This window comes from Cynocephalus volans, chromosome X, assembly GCF_027409185.1.
Source record: "Cynocephalus volans isolate mCynVol1 chromosome X, mCynVol1.pri, whole genome shotgun sequence".
Taxonomy (NCBI): domain Eukaryota; kingdom Metazoa; phylum Chordata; class Mammalia; order Dermoptera; family Cynocephalidae; genus Cynocephalus; species Cynocephalus volans.
In genome coordinates, this window is record NC_084478.1 from 35,677,017 (window position 1) to 35,695,033 (window position 18,017).

Consider the following 18,017-nt stretch of genomic DNA (forward strand, 5'->3'; position numbering starts at 1 on the left):
ACTCCCAAAATTAATAGAAGGAAAGAAATAATCAAAATCAGAGCAAACCTAAATGAAATAAACACCAAAAAGTTTCAAAATATCAATGAAAGAAGTTGTTTTTTGAGAAGATAAACAAAATAAACAAACCATTAGCTAGACAAACTAAAAAAGAAGAGAGAAAACCCAAAAAACAAAAATTAGAAATGAAAAAGAAGACATTACAACTGATACCACAGAAATACAAAGAATCATTAGAGACTTATGAACAACTACATGCCAACAAATTTGAAAACCTGGAGGAAATGGTTAAATTTCTAGATACATGCAAACTACCAAAACCAAACCAAGAAGAAACAGAAAATCTGAACAGACAAAAAATAAGCAACAAGATTGAAGCAATATTCAGCAGTCTTCCAGCAAAGAAAAGCCCAGGACTGCATAGTTTCACTGCTGAATTCTACTAAGCATCTAAAGGAGAATTAACAACAATCTTTTCCAAACTATTCTAAAAAATGGAAACAGAGGCAATTCTCCCAGACTCATTCTATGAGACCAGCATCACTCTGACAACCAAAATCAGACAAAGACAACACCCCCAAAAAGAAAACTACAGGCCAATATTTTTGATGAATATAGACTCAAATATCCTCAACAAAATATTTGCAAACAGAATAGAATAGCACATCATAAAAATCATACACCATGGTCAAGTGAGATTCATCCGATTGATGACAGGTGGGTTTGACATACACAAATCAATAAATGTGATAAGCCACATCAACAAAGGCAAGGACAAAAACCACAAGATCTGAATAGATGTAGAAGAAGCATTCCAACAGAATTCATCATGCCTTCATGATAAAGACTCTCAACAAACTAGGTATAGAAGGAAAGTATTTCAACACAATAAAAGCCATTATGACACATCCACTGCCAACATCATCCTGAATGAGAAAAAGTTTAAAGCTTTTACTTAAGAACAAGAACAAGACAAGGATGCCCACTCTCACCATTCCCATTCAACATAGGACTGGAAGAACTAACCAGAGCAATCAGGGAAGAGAAAGAAATAAAGGGCATCCAAACTGGAAAAGACAAAGTCAAATTGTCCCTGTTTGCAGATAACCTGATCCTATATACAGAAAAACCTAAAAATGCTATCAAAAAGGCTATGTCGTAAGGTTGATAAGCAAATTCTGTAAAGTTGCAGGATTCAAAAGCAATATACAAATATCAGAAGTGTTTATATACACCAAGAACAAAATATCAGGAAAAAAAATCAAGAAAGTGGGCCCATTTACAATAGCTACCAAAAAAATGAAATACCCAGGAATAAATTTAAATGAAGAAGTCAAAGATCTATAAATTGAATACTATAAAACATTGGTGAAAAAAAAAAAAGAACAGTGCACAAATAAATGGAAAGATTTATTTGTTTTATAAATCTATTTATTTATTTATTTATTTATTATGGAAAAACAATGTTCATGGGTCAGAAGAATTAGCATCATCAAAATGTCCATATGACCCAAAGCAATCTATATATTCAATGCAATCCCTATCAAAATGCCAATGACATTATTCACAGAAATAGAAAAAAATGATCTTAAAATTTGTAAGGAACCACAAAAGACCATGTATAGCGAAAGCAATCTTAAACAAAAAGAACAAAGGTGGAGGCATCACACTTCCTAACTTCAAAATATACTATAAAGTTATAGTAACCGAAACAGCATGGTATTGGCATAAAACAGGAAAATTGACCAATATACTAGAATAGAGAGCACCAAAATAAATCCACGCATTTACAACCAACTAATATTTGACAAAGGTAACAAAAATATTCAATGAAGAAAGTACAGCCTCTTCAAAAATTGGTGCTGGGAAAACTGGAATATCCACTTGCAGAAGATTGAACCTAGATCCCTATCTCCCACCATAAACAAAAGTCAACTCAAAATGGATCAAAGACCTAAATTAAGACCTGATACTATGAATCTATTAGAAGAAAATAAAGGGGAAATGCTACATGAAATGGAAGTGGGCAGTGCTTTCTTAAAGGAGACTACAAAGGCAGAGGCAACTAAAGCAAAAATTCATAAATGAGACTACATCAAACTAAAAAGCTTCTGGTAAACAAGGGACACTATCAACAAAGTAAAGAGCCAACCTACAGAATGGGAGAAAGTGGTTGCCAACCATGCATCAGACAGGGGGCTGAAATCCAGAATATATAAGAAAATTAAATAACTCTATAGCAAAAACCAAAAACAATAAAAAACAAATAACCCAATTAAAAAATGGGCAAAGGACCCAAAAGGACAATTCTCAAAAGATGAAATAAAAATGGCCTACACCCACATCAAGAAATGCTCAACATCATTAATCATCAGGGAAATGTAAATTAAATCCATAATAAGATATCATTTCACTCCAGTTAGAATGGCTATTATTAATATGACAGAAAATAACAAATGCTGGTGAGGATGTAGAGAAAAAGTTATTCCCTCACATTGCTATTGGGAATGTAAGTTGGTACAGCCACTGTGGAAAACAGTATGGAGGTTCCTCAGGGAACTAAAAATAAATCTACCCTACGACCCAGCTATCTCACCACTGGATATACACACAAAAGACATGAAATCAATATATCAAAAAGAAACCTGCGCACCAATATTCATCACAGTACTGTTCACAATAGCCAAGAGATGGAATCAACCTAAGTGTCTGTTAATGGATGAATGGATACGCACACACAATGGGAAGTACTAAGCTGTTAAAAATAAATGATATCCTATCATTTGCAGCAACATGGGTGGAACTAAAAACCATCCATGTTAAGTGAAGCAAGCCAGGCACAAAAAGTTGAATGCTGCATGATATCACTCATACGTGCATTCTTAGGAAAAAAAAAAATCATGGTTCTTATACAAGTAGAGAGTAGAGTTATGGTTACCAGAGGCAAGGCATGTTGGGGGGACTAGGAAATGTAGTGGACTATCTACCCTAAGTGAATCATTGTGCAGTATGTGCACATGTTGAAACAACATACTGTACCTCACAAATATGCACAAGTAAATATTAAAATATTTTGAAAAAAATTTTAAAAAACAAATTAAAGAGGACACAAAAAACCAGAAAGACATCTAATGATCATGGATTAGAAGAACTAATATTGCCAAAATGACCATACTACCCAAAGCAATCTACAGATTCAATGCAATCCCTTTCAAAATACCAACAAAATTCTTCACAGAAATAGAAAATTAATCCTAAAATCCGTATGGAACCACAAAAGACCCCAAATAGCCATAGCAACATTGAGTAAGAAGAACAAGGTTGTAGGCATCATACTACCTGATTTCAAAATATACTACAAAGCTATAGTAACCAAAAGAGCATGGTACTGGCATTAAACACAGACACATAGACCAATGGAACAAAATAGAGAACCCATAAATAAATCCTTGTATCTACAGCCAATGGACTTTTGACCAAGAGGACAAGAACATACACTGGGAAAAGGATGCTTCTTCAATAAATGGTGCTGGGAAAATTAGACATTAATATGCAGAAGAATGAAACTAGACCCCCTATTTCTCACCACATACAAACGTCAACTAAAAATACATTAAAGAATTAAATGTAAAACCTGAACCTATAAAACTGCTAGAAGAAAACATAGGAGAAATGCTTCAAGACATTGGCCTGGGCAAAGATTTTACAGAGAAAATTTCAAAAACACATGCAGAAAAAGCAAAAATAGACAAATGGGACTACATCAAACATAAAAGCTTCTGCACAGCAAAGGAAAGAATCAACCAAGCGAAGAGGCAACCACCATAATGGGAGAAAATATTTGCAAACTATTCATCCAGCAAGGGATTAATATTCAGGCTATACAAGGAACCAAAACAACTCAACAACAAAAAAAATGAGTAATTTGATTAAAAATGGGCAAATAACCTGAATAAAAAATTCCCAAAGAAGACATACAAATGGCTGAGAAGCATTTGAAAAAAAATGCTAAACATCACTAATCTTTGGGAAATGCAAATCAAAACCACAATGAAATATCATCTCAATCTCAGTTAGAATGGCCATTTTAAAAAAGACAAAAAAAAAAAAAAAAAACCCAAATGCTGGCAAGGTTGTGTACAAGAGGGAAGTCTTACGCACTGTTGGTGGAAATGTAAATTACAACCATTATGGAAAACAGTATGGAGGTTCCTCAAAAAGCTAAAAATAAAACTACCACGTAATACAGCAATCCCACTACTGAATATTTATTCAAAGGAAAGGAAATCAGTATACTAAAGAGATATCTACATGCCCATGTTCACCACAGTACTATTCACAATAGGCAAGAGATGGAATCAACCTAAGTAACCATTAACAGATAAAGAAAATGTCAAGTATATACGCAATGGAATAATATTCAGCCATAAAAATAAATGAAATCCTGTCATTAACAGCAATATAGATAGATGATCCTGGAAGACATTATGTTAAGCCAGATAAGTCAGTCATAGAAAGATAAATACCACATATTCTCACTCATATGATGGAGCTAAAGAAGGGGAGCTCATAGAAGTAGAGAGCAGAATTGTGTTTACCAGGGGCAGGGAAGGGTACAGGAGAGAGGGTAATAGGGAGAGGTTGGTTAATGGATACAAACTTACAGTTAGAAAAATAAGTTCTAGTGTTTATAGTAATGCTAGGTGTCTATAATTAGAATAATTTATTCTACATTTTAAATAGCTAGGAAAAAGGAGTTCAAATGTTCTCAACACAAAGAAATTATAAATGTTTGCAGTGATATGCTAATTACCCTGATTTGATCATCGCCTATTATATACATGTATCAAAATATCACTCTGTACCCCATAAATATGTACAATTGTTACACATCAATTAAGAAATTAAAAAAGAAAAAAGAAACATTACAGATATAGCCAGAAATAAAAATGTTGATTAGAAATGATGACGGCAGGCATCCTTTTCTATTTCTAAATGTTAAAGTAAAACTTTTAGTGTTTCCAAAGTATGCATAATGTTTACTGTTGTTACTCTTTTCATAGATATCTTTTACTAGTCTGGTAACATATCTGTTTTATCACGAATAAGTGTAATTTTATAAAACATTATTCTGCATCAATTTAGATATGATTTTTCTCTTTTGCTATGTCCATGAGCTATGCCAGTACTTGACCTATTTGCCATTAGTCCTATTCCTCATGACTCCCTTTCTCTCTTCTCCACTGCAAAATATCCAACTCCCATTTCTTATACTCTGTGCTCTCCTACACCTGGAGGCCAGCTCAGTATAGCCAAGAGGTGGCAACTGTGGAGTATTAGAGCCCAGGAGGATAGAAGTTCCCAGAGTTTTTCACCTTCTTCGTCTTTGCAGCAGATGGCTTCTCCTTCAATTGTTACATCTTCTCTATGGCTCCAACATCCTTCATATTGGTCAACCACGGTTTCCATTCTGGAGACTGCAATTCCTAGTCTCCAGCAACAGTAACTTTTTCTTTGTTCCTGTAGCCTACAGGTAGAAATGCATTCCTCAAGTTGCTAACTATTGTTCTGCTCAACTATCCCCAATTGGCTTCTTGAGTAACCAATTTCCTGCATTAATTTCTCTGAGTTATATGTTTATAGCAGTCATTGTTTTCTGCATAACCTCTGACTGTTACAGTTGGCCCAAAATATCTACTAATTTTCTCATGTAAAACCCTCCTTTCATTCCTAGGAAAAACTCAAATCTATCACGTGTGTGTGTATTGAAATTCTGTCATATTTATTAAGAGTATAATAGAGAGATTTTTTCAATTTCTAAAAAATTTTAACACTACACATAAAGCTCTATAGTACTATTTATAGGAAACAGCCCAAGTGGTACTCAAAGGGATAGTAGCTTTAAATAGATTTATTAGAAAAACAAGTGTTTAAAAAATCCAAATGATTCAAGAGCTACAGAAACAGTAGCATAGTACACTCAAATCATTAGAAGATAGAAAATATTGAAGCTAAGATCAGAAATGATTAATTAAAAGACAATAGAACCAACTAATGAAAGCCAGTTCTTTGCTTTTTGCTTTTCTTAAAATTTTTTTTATTGGTTGTAAATATTCATGAATACAAATCTGATTGTCACCCCTCGTGCCCATGATGTGAGGGCCAGATTCATACTGGCATCATTTCCATTAAAACAAATTTCATTTGTGCCCGGCGTCCCCCACCAAATTATCCCCAACCTCCCTGTCCCTCTCCCTCTCCCCCCCACTCCACTTTGTAGCCCATAGAATGTTCTCTCCCTCTGCAAGTCCAATGCACTACTGTGGTCTTTCTTTCCTTCTTTCTCTCTTAGCTCCCACATATGAGTGAGTACATGTGATATTTATCCCTCTGTACTTTGCTTATTTCACTCAACATTAGTTTCTCTAGGCTCATCCATGTTGTTGCAAGTGGGAGTATTTCATTCTTTTTTATGGAAGAGTAGTATACCATGGTGTATATATACCACAGTTTCCTTATCCCATTATCCATTAATGGGCATTTAGGTTGGTTCCATGTCTTGGCTATTGTAAACAAAGCTGCAATTAACATGGGAGTGCAGGTATCTCTTCGACATGATGATTTCCATTCCTCTGGGATAGCTGGATTGTATGGAAGATCTATCTGTAGTTGTTTGAGAAACCTCCATACTGTTTTCCATAGTTGTTGTACTAATTTACAGTCACACCAACAGTGTAGGAGTGTTCCCTTCTCTCCACATCCTCACCAGCATTTGTTATTCACCATCTTTTTGATTATAGCCCGTCTAACTGGGGTGAGGTGTATCTCAATGTAGTTTTAATTTGCATTTCCCTGATGACTTGTGATGTTGAGCATCTTTGAAAAGATATATATATATATATATAAATATATAAAATTAGCAAAATATAAATGATTAAATAGGTTCATAAAAAGATAGAAAATGTAAATGAACAATACAAACTAAAACTGTAATTAAACCTAGGCACCCTCAAAATGTTTCCAGATCATCCAGGTTTGGAGGCTCCTTACACCAAATGGTGAATGAAATACTAATCACTATATTAAGTAAACTGTTCCAAATCATACATAAAGTCGGAAATTATCCTCTTTAAAAGGCTAGTTCTCATTGATACAAATGTCAGATAAGGATGATCCCCCAAAAAACAGTTGAGTCAAACTCATTCAGGGACAAATATCATAAATATTTTTTATAACTTATCCAGTATAATGATAAATTAATAAAGAGCTGTGTCCAAGGAATAGAAAGGTGATAGCATATTAGGAAAAAAGAAAAAAAAAGTAGTGTAGTGTTATTGACTGCAATAACATTTACTAGAGAAAAAGCATTTGATCATTTCAATATCATAAAAATATCAACAAACATACATAAATCTGAAACATTAGGAGAGTCCCCAATAAAGTCTGGAAATACATACAAAGGTATAGTATTACAATATTGAATTGGAATATATAGGCACTAAAATGCCATGCACAGGAAAACAAAAATAGATACAAGGTGTAAATAGTGAAAAGAAAGACGTAATAATATTAACAGAATGATCCTGCAATTAAAATATCAAAGTAGTTGGCATTCAAATAATAAAAATTAAATAACTAGCATATACAAATTCACTACAGCAAAATCAGAAGACTGGCCCCACAAAATCAATAACTAATTAGAACACATGATGGAAAATGCACCATTCACCACAGCAACAATATCTAAAATATATCTTACATGAAACCTTACAGAAATTTACAAGATCTTTATGGAAGCAACTAAAAAATTTGCTGATAAAGTTAGGGAGTTGGGGTGAGGGGTCCCAAATAGAGCAATATACTATGTTTATTCAGGGGAGAAGAATATTGTTAAGATGTTAATTATCCTTAAACTACTTACAGATATAATGACTTATCCATAGATTCCAAGATGACAACCAAGCAAAAGCTTTTGTTTCCCATGACCCAAACAAACTCTGGAAAAACTAAAGAAATAATAAACAAAGAACAATATCATAAACATCAGCAATACAACCAAATGAGAAACCCCTGAGAGACACTCATTCTCTATTGAACTAATGCTTGTGTGGGGGTGCACCGTGAAGTGGACACAGGCCTGCAGCCTGCAGTACAAAGCAGATGACAGTATCAGTTGGAGGAATGATTTTAAAGTTTGGCCTTAGCTTCTCTCAGTGGATCGCTTCTCGGCCTTTTGGCTAAGATCAAGTGTAGCTTCTCTCAGTGGGCCTTGGGCAATGAATTTCTAGTGCTTCACTGAAGGAACCTGAGGTAGCACTTCAGATTAGGGGAGCCAAAATGGTGGCATAGTATCAGGACAGCACAAAAATTTAGGTTGGTTAAGGCAATATGAGTTCACATATTGTATTAATAATCACCTGACCTGTTTGGTGGATGAGAAGAAGCAAGGATTAAAACAGAAAAGGAATAGGAAGTATCCCAGTGAATCACATATAATAAAGGTATAAATTTGCTCTTGAAAGAATTAGGAAATACCCCTGATGTCACTCAACGGAGACCACAGACAGAGCTGTCAAGATAAAAGTCCCCTGATTCTCCTCGGAGGTTAGAGGAACGTGATGGGTACATATCAGGAAAGGGAGGAATGCCAGGCCCACCCAGCGGTCACTGTGAGGACGAGAAGACTAACAGACTCCACACCTCAGCAGAGAAGAAAACACACACATTCACCCTGATGCCATCCCCCACACCATGACTTACCTCCTGCAGCCACATCTGGGAAGCCATGAAGCCCCAGGAAGTAGAGGTGTGATGAGGTGGATCTGTACTTCCCATCAGAATTCCCAGGTAATAGAGGTCTCTGGTTTGAGGGGTTGTCCTCTACTCAGTAGAAGGGAGGTGGCCTAGCACCTACTAGGAGATGCACCTCAGAATAGGGGGTCCCACAGAGCTCCACCCCTCACGTCAGTCTTAGGAGTTTCCAAGCCTGGCTCTGGGGCTCAGGCTCCACCTTACTTCTCACTCTAGACTCAGAAAAATGAAACCCTTGGTCTGAGCCTTGCTGACTCAGCTCAGCAAAGACAGAAATCCCAGGGCCCGTGAAGAGGCAGTCAAAGGACATTATGTGCATTCTCAGGATCCCCCCTCCCGCTCAGAACAGAGGGGCACCGACAGAGCCCCACCCCTGCTGGAGGGCAGTGCGAGTGGCCAGAAGTGGCTGGCCCTGACTTCCACCTTATCAGGCGGTCACCGGTGAAGCTTTGGTCTGAGAGGTGTGGCCCCAAGGTCAACTGAGGGATGTGTCCCAAGTCTTCTCAGGTGTCTCGGTGGGTATCCTGAGTTACAACGGCGCAGACACTCCCCTGACACACGTAATACCCCTCCCCCTGAAAAGAGGAGGCCACGCAGAGCCCCGCCTCATCCCACCCCTGCTGTCGTCCCAGGAGTCCCCAGGGATGGGTGCTAGGCCCAAGTCCATTCCCTTCCCCCGAGGGGTCTCAAGGAATGAATGCCTTGCTCTGAGGTTGGTGGACTGAGGTCAGCAGAGGGAGAAATCCCGAGTTAAGGAGAGGAACCTCGTGAAGACTGAGGGAACTCCGTGTCCCAGAAGGGCGTTGGGGGGGGGGGGGTGAAGGGCATACAGACCTGTGCCTCTGACATGGGCTTGCACAGGTCTAAAGACTGAGGCGCTCCCTCACTTTGACTTTGAAAGAGTGTGGGAGGTGGGGGTGGGGGGCCTTGTTCTAAGGGACTGGTAACAGGTAAGCAGAGGACGATTCCAAGGTGATGTGAAGAGTCATGGTGAGGATTCTGATCACTGTGGGGGCCACCCTCCGCATAAATACAAGTGCACTGAAGTATCTCCTCTCTTGTCAGCCCTAGGAGATTTGAGAGTCCCCTGATTAAAGCAATGGGTTGAAGCGCTCCTTCATTTCCTCCTCCTTGGTACTATGGAAGTTTATACTGACAACTTCACAACAGCGGAGAAGTGGGGATCCAGGTCTTGGCCAACAGTTGACATGATGGTCTTGAATTTCAACAGAGAGGACCCAATACCCTAAAGAGAGAGGGCCGACCGCCAGGCCCTACTGTCACCTCAGTAAGCCCCAAACTTTGCTGTCATGTAGTGGCCTCAGACTCACTCTAAATTCCTTTACGGGGTTCTCAGGGGACAGGCTGACCAGGAGAACAGGAGCCTGTGCGTTCCTAGAGCAGTGCCCTCCCGGAAACCTACAGGGGGGGCTTGGTTAAAGCCAAGGTGATCTTTCCCTGCTGTAGGTGCTCACACGATGTCATTTTCCCCCATCCAGGTGCCTGCCTTGCCAGCCGTCTTACCCACACTCCTGCCTGCTGTCCCTGAGCACTGTCATCATGCCTCGGGGTCAGAAGAGTAAGCTCCGTGCCCGTGAGAAACGCCAACAGACCCGTAGGGAGACCCAGTGTCTCAGGGCTGCTGAGGCCGCTGCAGCACAGGAAGAAGAGTCCCCCTCCTCTTCTTCCTCCTTCCTCTCCTCTCCTGCTTGGAGGGGTACTTTCTGCAGCTCCCCTGATGCCTCCATTCCCCAGGAGTCTCAGAGAGCTCCATCCACTAGCTCTCCTGATGCAGGTGTTTCAAGCACAAGAGCTGATGAGGATGCTGAGAGTCCAGATGAGAAAGCACCTCCCAGGCAGCACCCCCACTCAGAGGTCACGCAGAGATCTTCTGACCAAGAAGGCGAGTATGTTGGTGCAATTCCTGCTCTAGAAGTACAGCAATAAAGAGCCCATTACCAAGGCAGACATGCTGAAGGGTGTCAACAAAAAGTACAAGGAGCACTTACCCGAGATCCTCAGAAGAACCTCTGAGCACTTGGAGCTGGTCCTTGGCCTTGAATTGAAGGAAGTCGGTGCCAGCGGTCAGTCCTTTGACCTCGTCAGCAAGCTGGGCCTCTCCAGCGAGGGAAATCTGAGTGGTGATGAGAGGTTCCCCAGGACCGGTCTCCTGTTGATGCTCCCATGTGTGATCTTCATGAATGCTAACCATGCCAGTGAGGAGGAGATCTGGGCATTCCTGAATACGTTGGGATGTATGCTTGGAGGAGGCACTTAATGTATGGAGAGCCCCAGAAGCTCATCTCAAAAGATCTGGTGCAGGAAAAGTACCTGGAATATCGGCAGGTGCCCAACAGCGATCCTCCAAGCTGTGAATTCCTGTGGGGACCAAAAGCCCATGCTGAAACCAGCAAGATGGAAGTCCTGGAAATTTTGGCCAAGATCAATGATACTGTGCCTAGTTCCTTCCCAAACCTGTATGAAGACGCTTTGAGAGATGAGGTAGAGAGAGCCGTAGTGATAGACGCAGGCAGGGTCGGCACCGTTGCCAGGGCCAGGAGGGGTTTGAGGGCCATGCCCTGCAGCTCCTCCCATATCTAGTGAGGTTGAGGTAGATTTTTCACTTTGTGTTTGAAGAGAGCAGTGAATCTTCTACGCAGTGGAGAGTAGGAGGGGCTGGAGGAAACAAGTTGTATACCTTCTCTGTTTTCCTGTTTTACGTGAACAACTTGTAGGCTCATCTTTTCTTCTTTGTTATTTTTCAAGGTTGACCTATTAAATGAAATTTTACTTTGCTTCAGATTAGATATGTATCTCTCACATTTGTTGCTGTTTAACAGTTTTGAAAGTTACAGATTTCTTATTTGTAAAACAAATGTACAAACCATTCATATTCTTTTATGATCCAGAACAAGATAACATGGTAATGGAATAGGGGTTTAAATGGAAATGTGAATTAACCCCACAGTAAAATAGCTGAAATCACAAGATGGAAAGAGAAAAAAAAAAAAAAAAAGTTAAAACAGGAATGCAAAAGATGTTTAATTCTTGGCTTGCCTTATTATTTTTAATTAAAATGTTCCTTATAATTGAACACTTATTTTCTTTCAGTCTCAGTTTCTTAATGTCTGTCAATGAGCACACATTTATTGCTGATTTTCAGGCTTATGACCAAGAGTTTTGTTATTTCTAAACAAATGGAAAAACTTTCAATATTTTCTTTTCTCTGCAGAGTAAGGCAACATGGCATTGGAATAGAGATTTTTGTGAAAATGTGAAAGAACCCCAGAGGAAAGCAGTTGGGGTCACGAAATGGTGAAACAGAAGCGGAGTGGTGAATTCCTAGTTGGCTGTATTCTTTATGTTCTTTACTGGTAAAATTAAATGATATAAATCTGGATTTGCTTAGTTTATTCAAACTGTGATAAAATTGAAAGTATAATGAATTAGAATTCTTGCTCACTCTTTTTATTAATTTTTATTATTATTTTTCAAGTGTTAATTAAGCATCTTCCCCTTGGAAATCTCCCTGATAGGACTGGGGATGTTAAGAAAGAGAAGATCCAGCCACTGCCTGTAGAATTTAGTCCAGCAGCAGCTATCATACACGAAAGATGGTGAGATACCATCTAAGACATAAAGGACAAGTCTAAGGAGGGGATGAGGAAGAGGAGATTTCAGGTGAAAGCAGTCAAGGATAAATATCCTGATCGATGCTGTTGGAAGTCTTAGGAAATGGCAAGTGTCTCCATGGGATTTAATTTAAGTGAGGCTGCATTGTGGATTAAGAGAGGCTGTGGGAGTGGTGAGCAAAGGCCACACCCCGAGACGCTTAATCTCAGGGTTCAAAGACTAAGCCAGGAAGGAGAAACTGTGCCTAATAGTTACTTTGCAATTTTGTGCACACCAGAAAGTAATCCCCATCTGCAGTAGGAGTGGAAGGCTTCCCATGCGCATGTCCCAGTGTAGGTGAATACAGTGCACAAACTGGGTGTTTTGGGCACATGATGTCTAGGGAGTTTCTGGGAAATATGAGTGACACCACCTAGAGATGAGATGCTGAGAATCCACAGAACTGTCACTCTTATCGTGGGCTAGGAATAGCCAGAGCACACTCCATTAAAAGGGCATTTCAATTAGGTTACTCTGAATGTAATTTGTGAAACTCTAAGGGAGGGGTCGATTTTTGGTGATGATGAAATGAATGGAAATAGAGGTAGCTTGGAAGGAAAAGCACCTGGGAGGGAAGTTGTCAGTCTTGGACACAAAACAGGAAACTTGAGTTGCCTCCAGCTAGAGAAGACAACCATACACCCAAATTAAATAATGGATGCTCTAATGGGGACACACTACTTATGCTCAGCAGCATTTCGGCTTATGTGGATTTCTATGTCGTTTGCAGTTGCATATTCTCTAATATAGTGGAAGTAATATTCTGTGAGGGAAGGTTGTTATAATCTTGGATCAAAATAAACTTAGTAATTCATTAAAGATCCAACATTTGCCTAACACTCTGCCAGGTGTTTCATACGCATTGCATATGTGCCTAAGTCCTTCATGAAAGGATTTATCAGATTTATTTTGCAGATCAAGAACTTGCAATCTTCTCAGATTCACAAGGCTCTCAAGTGACATAGGCCCTGTACTAGACCCCGGCTCTGAATTCCTCCAGAGTCCCCAGTGGTCCCCACTCCCAGCCTCAGGCATACCTTTTGTCACTAATTTATTTTTTACTCATTAGTTCAAAATATATTACAGGTGATCAAAAGTGTACCCAAAGTACTGTTTTGGAATACATAGCCCAAGGGATAAGCAATAAAAATACCAAAGTAAATGTGAGGTGTGAAAGGAGAAAGGAGTTATTTGTTGACAATTTCATAGTCTACAAAATCAGCTTTGGTAAAACTCAAAAGATTTGAGGCTCACAAAACCATTTGGCTTAGTCCTTCCCTAAAGAAAGTAGATATATTTGAAGAAAAGATAAATAAGTGGCTATGTCTGGCTGGTGAAGCAAAGGCATAAATCAGTATGTTTGTGTGTGTGTGTGTGTGTGTGTTTGTGTGTGTGTGTGTGTGTGTGTGTGTGTCTTTTTTTTCTGTCAGCACGACACCCGTCCTGGGCTCTCTGCTTGTGCTTTGGCCTCGCCATCTCACATCACTCCTGGGACACAGCCTTTCCCCTGCAAGGTTTGCAGAAGGGAAACTAATCAAGAGATTGAAGTGATATGGCATTTCCCCCAAAGCCTCTCATAGAAGGTACAGGGACCAAGACGAAGACTCTGATGAATGAGAACTGAAGAGACTAATACCGCATAATAAATGGAGTCACAGAGAGACCAGCCTGTGTCTTCTCTCAGACCTAGAAGGCTGAATCAGGGCTATCAGGCTGAGTATTTCCTCACTTATTGTACAGGCTTATCAGGAACATGAGAGACTTGGTGTACATGAGTAACCCGACATTGAACGAAAGAGGAAATCCGGGGCCTGCAAGGAGTCGACGTGAAAACCCTTAGTGAGGACTGAGGGCACAGCCCTAACCTGAACAGAGAAAGCCCCCAGGAGCCTGATTCTTGATGCCCCCCCTGGAAGGGCGCAGACGGGTATCCTCATGTAGCATTCCCTGACTTCTCCTGCTGGGGCCTCAGGGAATAAGAACCTTGATCTGAGGCTTTGAGACCTAGGACAGAGGAGGGAGGTACCCCATGTCCTGCCAGGAATCAAATGCACAGCCCTGTATGACGACTTACACGAACACAACACCCAGAAAAGTGAGGTGGCACAGAGGCTGCCCCTGAAATAATCACTGGGAGGCCTTGGGCAGGTCTGTCAGGCTGACTTCTGCAAGAAGGGTGTCAGGGATGTGAGGGCCTGGCTGTGAGGTGAGCGTCCTCAGGTCAGCAAGGGAAGGAACCACAGGCCTTGAAGGAGTCAAAGGGAGGTTCCCCAATGAAAACTTTGGAAGTCCTCTGCCCTCAGAACTGAGAGGACCACACAGAGTCTCACCCTTGTTGGCAGCCTCGGGATATCTGGCATTGTTGACATATCCTGACATACTCACTTCCCCATAGGATGTCACAAGGTGATGAGGGGCTTGGTCTAAGGATTATGTCCTAAGGTCAGTACTGGGAGAATTTTCAGGTTTTTCCCCAGGCCACTGTGAGTACCATGAAGACTAAAGGAAACATTCACCCAATAACAGTGGGGGCACCACAGAATTCATCCTTATTCTCGTCTTTGGGAGACCAAAGACATGTATGTTCAAATGAGAAGGCACTTATATCTCCATAGGGAAGGTCTCAAGGTGATTTTGTCCTCAGGATGAGGGAGCAAAACTCAGTGAAGGGGAGAAAAGTGTTCTAGGCCATGCAAGGGGTAAAAACTTGTACTGAGGAGACAATCCACCACTACACAGAAGGGATAACAAAGAATCTGGCTCCACCCTTGAAGACACAGGGCAGGGTTCTCAGCTGAAGCTTCTCACCACTTATGTACATCAGGTCTATGGGAGGTGATATCCTTAGTGTGCAGGTGCAGCCACCATTCAAATGCAGGGATTGTGAGTCCCATGTCCTATGTGCCAGTGTGAGGACCCTGAGTGAGGAACCAGGACCCAAAAAAGACCAGGACAGAAAACTCCTCACTGGGCAGCCAGCACTGGGGCTGCTGGACAGGATTAACAAGCCGAGGACTGCCTTTGCTTCCTTCCTGTGGGTTCCAGGGACTTTTGGTGACGTCAACTTGAGAGCAGCAGAGGGAATTGTTTATATGATCGCTGTTAGTTGTCATGATGGTCATGAAAGTCAAAGAACACAAACCCTCAACTCCAAACACTGACAGCCCCTGCCCTCACCTCAGTATACCTGGGGCACTGCTGACAAGCTAAAGCCTACTGGTCACTCTAACTTCCTCCACAGGTTCCCCAAGGGACAGACTCATCAGGAGAACAAGACCCCAGAGAGATCCTGGCGGAGTGCCCTCACAGGAGGCTTCCTTGTAGCCTTCGTTGTAGCCACGGTGGAATTCCCATTGTGAAGATGCACCATCCCTGTCACCGTCCCTCCATCAGTGGCCCCTCACCATCTGTTCTGCTACCCACATGCCTGCTTGCTGGCCCTGAGCATAGTCATCATGCCTCATGGTCAGAAGTGTAAGCGCCACACCCGTGAGACATGCCAACAGGCCCTAGGTTATTTCCAGGGTCATGGGGGAGCTTGGGCCAGGGCCACAGTGAAAGAAGAAGAGACCCACCCCTCTTCCTCTCCTGTTCTCAGGGATATTCCCTAGAGCTCAGCTGTTGCTGGGTCAGGTAGCACTTCCCAGGAACCTCGGGGAGCACCATCCACCACCACTACCTGTGCAGATGTTTTTGATGCAGGATCTAAAGAAAGGGATAACAGCAAAGATGAAGAATATCCGTGTTGCTCAGAGGCCTCAACCTTCGATGAGAGCGTATGTACGGATTGTCAGACTGTGAAGGTGGGTTTGTTGGAGGAGTTCCTCTTATACAGGTACAAAATGAAACAACCCATTTATGAAAGCAGAGCTGCGGATGATTGTTGATGTGAAGCACGAGGAGCAGTTGCTGAGATCCTCAAGACGGCTTCTGAGCAAATTGAGGTTGTTTTTGCAGTGGATGTGAATGAAATCGACTCAACCAGTCACTCGTATGACCTTGTCAGCAAACCAAAACTCCCCAGCAATGCAAGAATTCATGCTGGTAGAGGGTTATCCAAAACAAATCTCCGGATGGATCACCTGGGTGGGATCTTTGTGAAGGGCAATTGTGCCCCTGAGAAAGACTTCTGGAAATTCCTGAATAGGATGAGAGTATATGCTGGAAGGAAGCACTTCATCTATGGAGAGCCCAGGAAACACATCACCCAAGATTTGGTGAGGCTGAAGTTCCTGGAGTACCAGCAGGTGCCCAACGGTGATCCTCCACGCTAAGAATTCCTGTGGGGGTTCAAGAGCCCATACGAAAAATGGCAAAATGAAAGTTCTCGAGTCTGTGGCCAAGGTCCATGATATTGTTCCTAGTGCCATCTCAACACAGTATGAAGAAGCTTTGAGATTCGAGAAAGAGAGAGTCCGGGCCAAAATTCCAGCCGGGCCTGGCACTACAGATGTGGCCCGGCATATCGCACCACCACGTCCAGGAGCTACTCCCACATCTACTGAAGTCTAAGTTTTCTCTTTTTCCTTGTCATCCTGACAAAAATGTATGACATTACAATAGGGATTTTCTTGGGAATATGAAAGAACCCCACAGAAAAACACTGGCCCTAACAGAATAGAAACAAAATAAAACATGGTCATTCTCAGATTCCCTCATTCTTGTTAGTGTTTCTTTTATGTAAAATTAAATTATTTATACCTTGATATGGTTAGCTTATTAAAAATTGTAGCAGAAACAAAATCTCAATAGGTTAGATCTCTTGCTCACTCTCTCTCTTATTCACCAAACAGCAACTGAGCATCTGCTCTTTGGAAGGCTCTGTGCTAGCAGTGGGGATGCCGATGTGAAGACCCGGCTTCTGCCAATAGAATGTTAGAAGCTGGAGGCTGAAATCATAAAGGAGATTGTTGATATACTCCTTTGGAGTTACAGGCAAGAAAAAAGTATGGGAGAGAAGAGGGGTGTTCCAAGAGAGTGCAGTAAAGTACAAAGTCTCTGAGGCCAGGCCGTTTGATTGTTGGGAAATGAGAAATTAATCGATTTGATGTAACTCTGAAAATTAATGTGCATAGTGCAGTAGATAAGACAGTGGGACTGGTGAGCAGAGGCCAGAGCCTCAGATGATGTGGCTCAAATTCAGGGGAGAAATGCCTTGAATGGGAAACTGCACGGAAGTGTAAGTACTAAAATTAAGGCCCAACAATCCATGCTGCCTTGACATGAGGCTAAACCAGTGGGGCCTTGAATGGCCTAACTTCAAGTTGTCCTCTGTACACTGTACTTACAGATAAGGTCCCCTAGCAAAGAACCATTTTTAACCAAGGGGACCAGGCACAGACCTTCCTTATTCCACTCCCTATTGGTGGACATATTTAAGCAAGCCACTCACATTCTCCCATGGGCACTGGAGACCACCTTTTCCGCTTGATCTCCACGTCCAGCCTCCCACACACTCCACTTATTTAGTCTGTTCCTAAGTGCAACCCTCATGATGCCCAGTGTGACGGGTGGACAACTTCTCCCCCAGGCTG

The 18,017-nt window shown here is 41.3% G+C and overlaps 2 pseudogenes; both read left to right on the plus strand.

Moving 5' to 3' along the window:
- Positions 1–10,359: 10,359 nt before the first annotated feature.
- Positions 10,360–15,842, plus strand: LOC134367850 (melanoma-associated antigen B4-like; annotated as a pseudogene).
- A 96-nt stretch (positions 15,843–15,938) lies between these two features.
- Positions 15,939–16,988, plus strand: LOC134367851 (melanoma-associated antigen B5-like; annotated as a pseudogene).
- Positions 16,989–18,017: the final 1,029 nt, after the last annotated feature.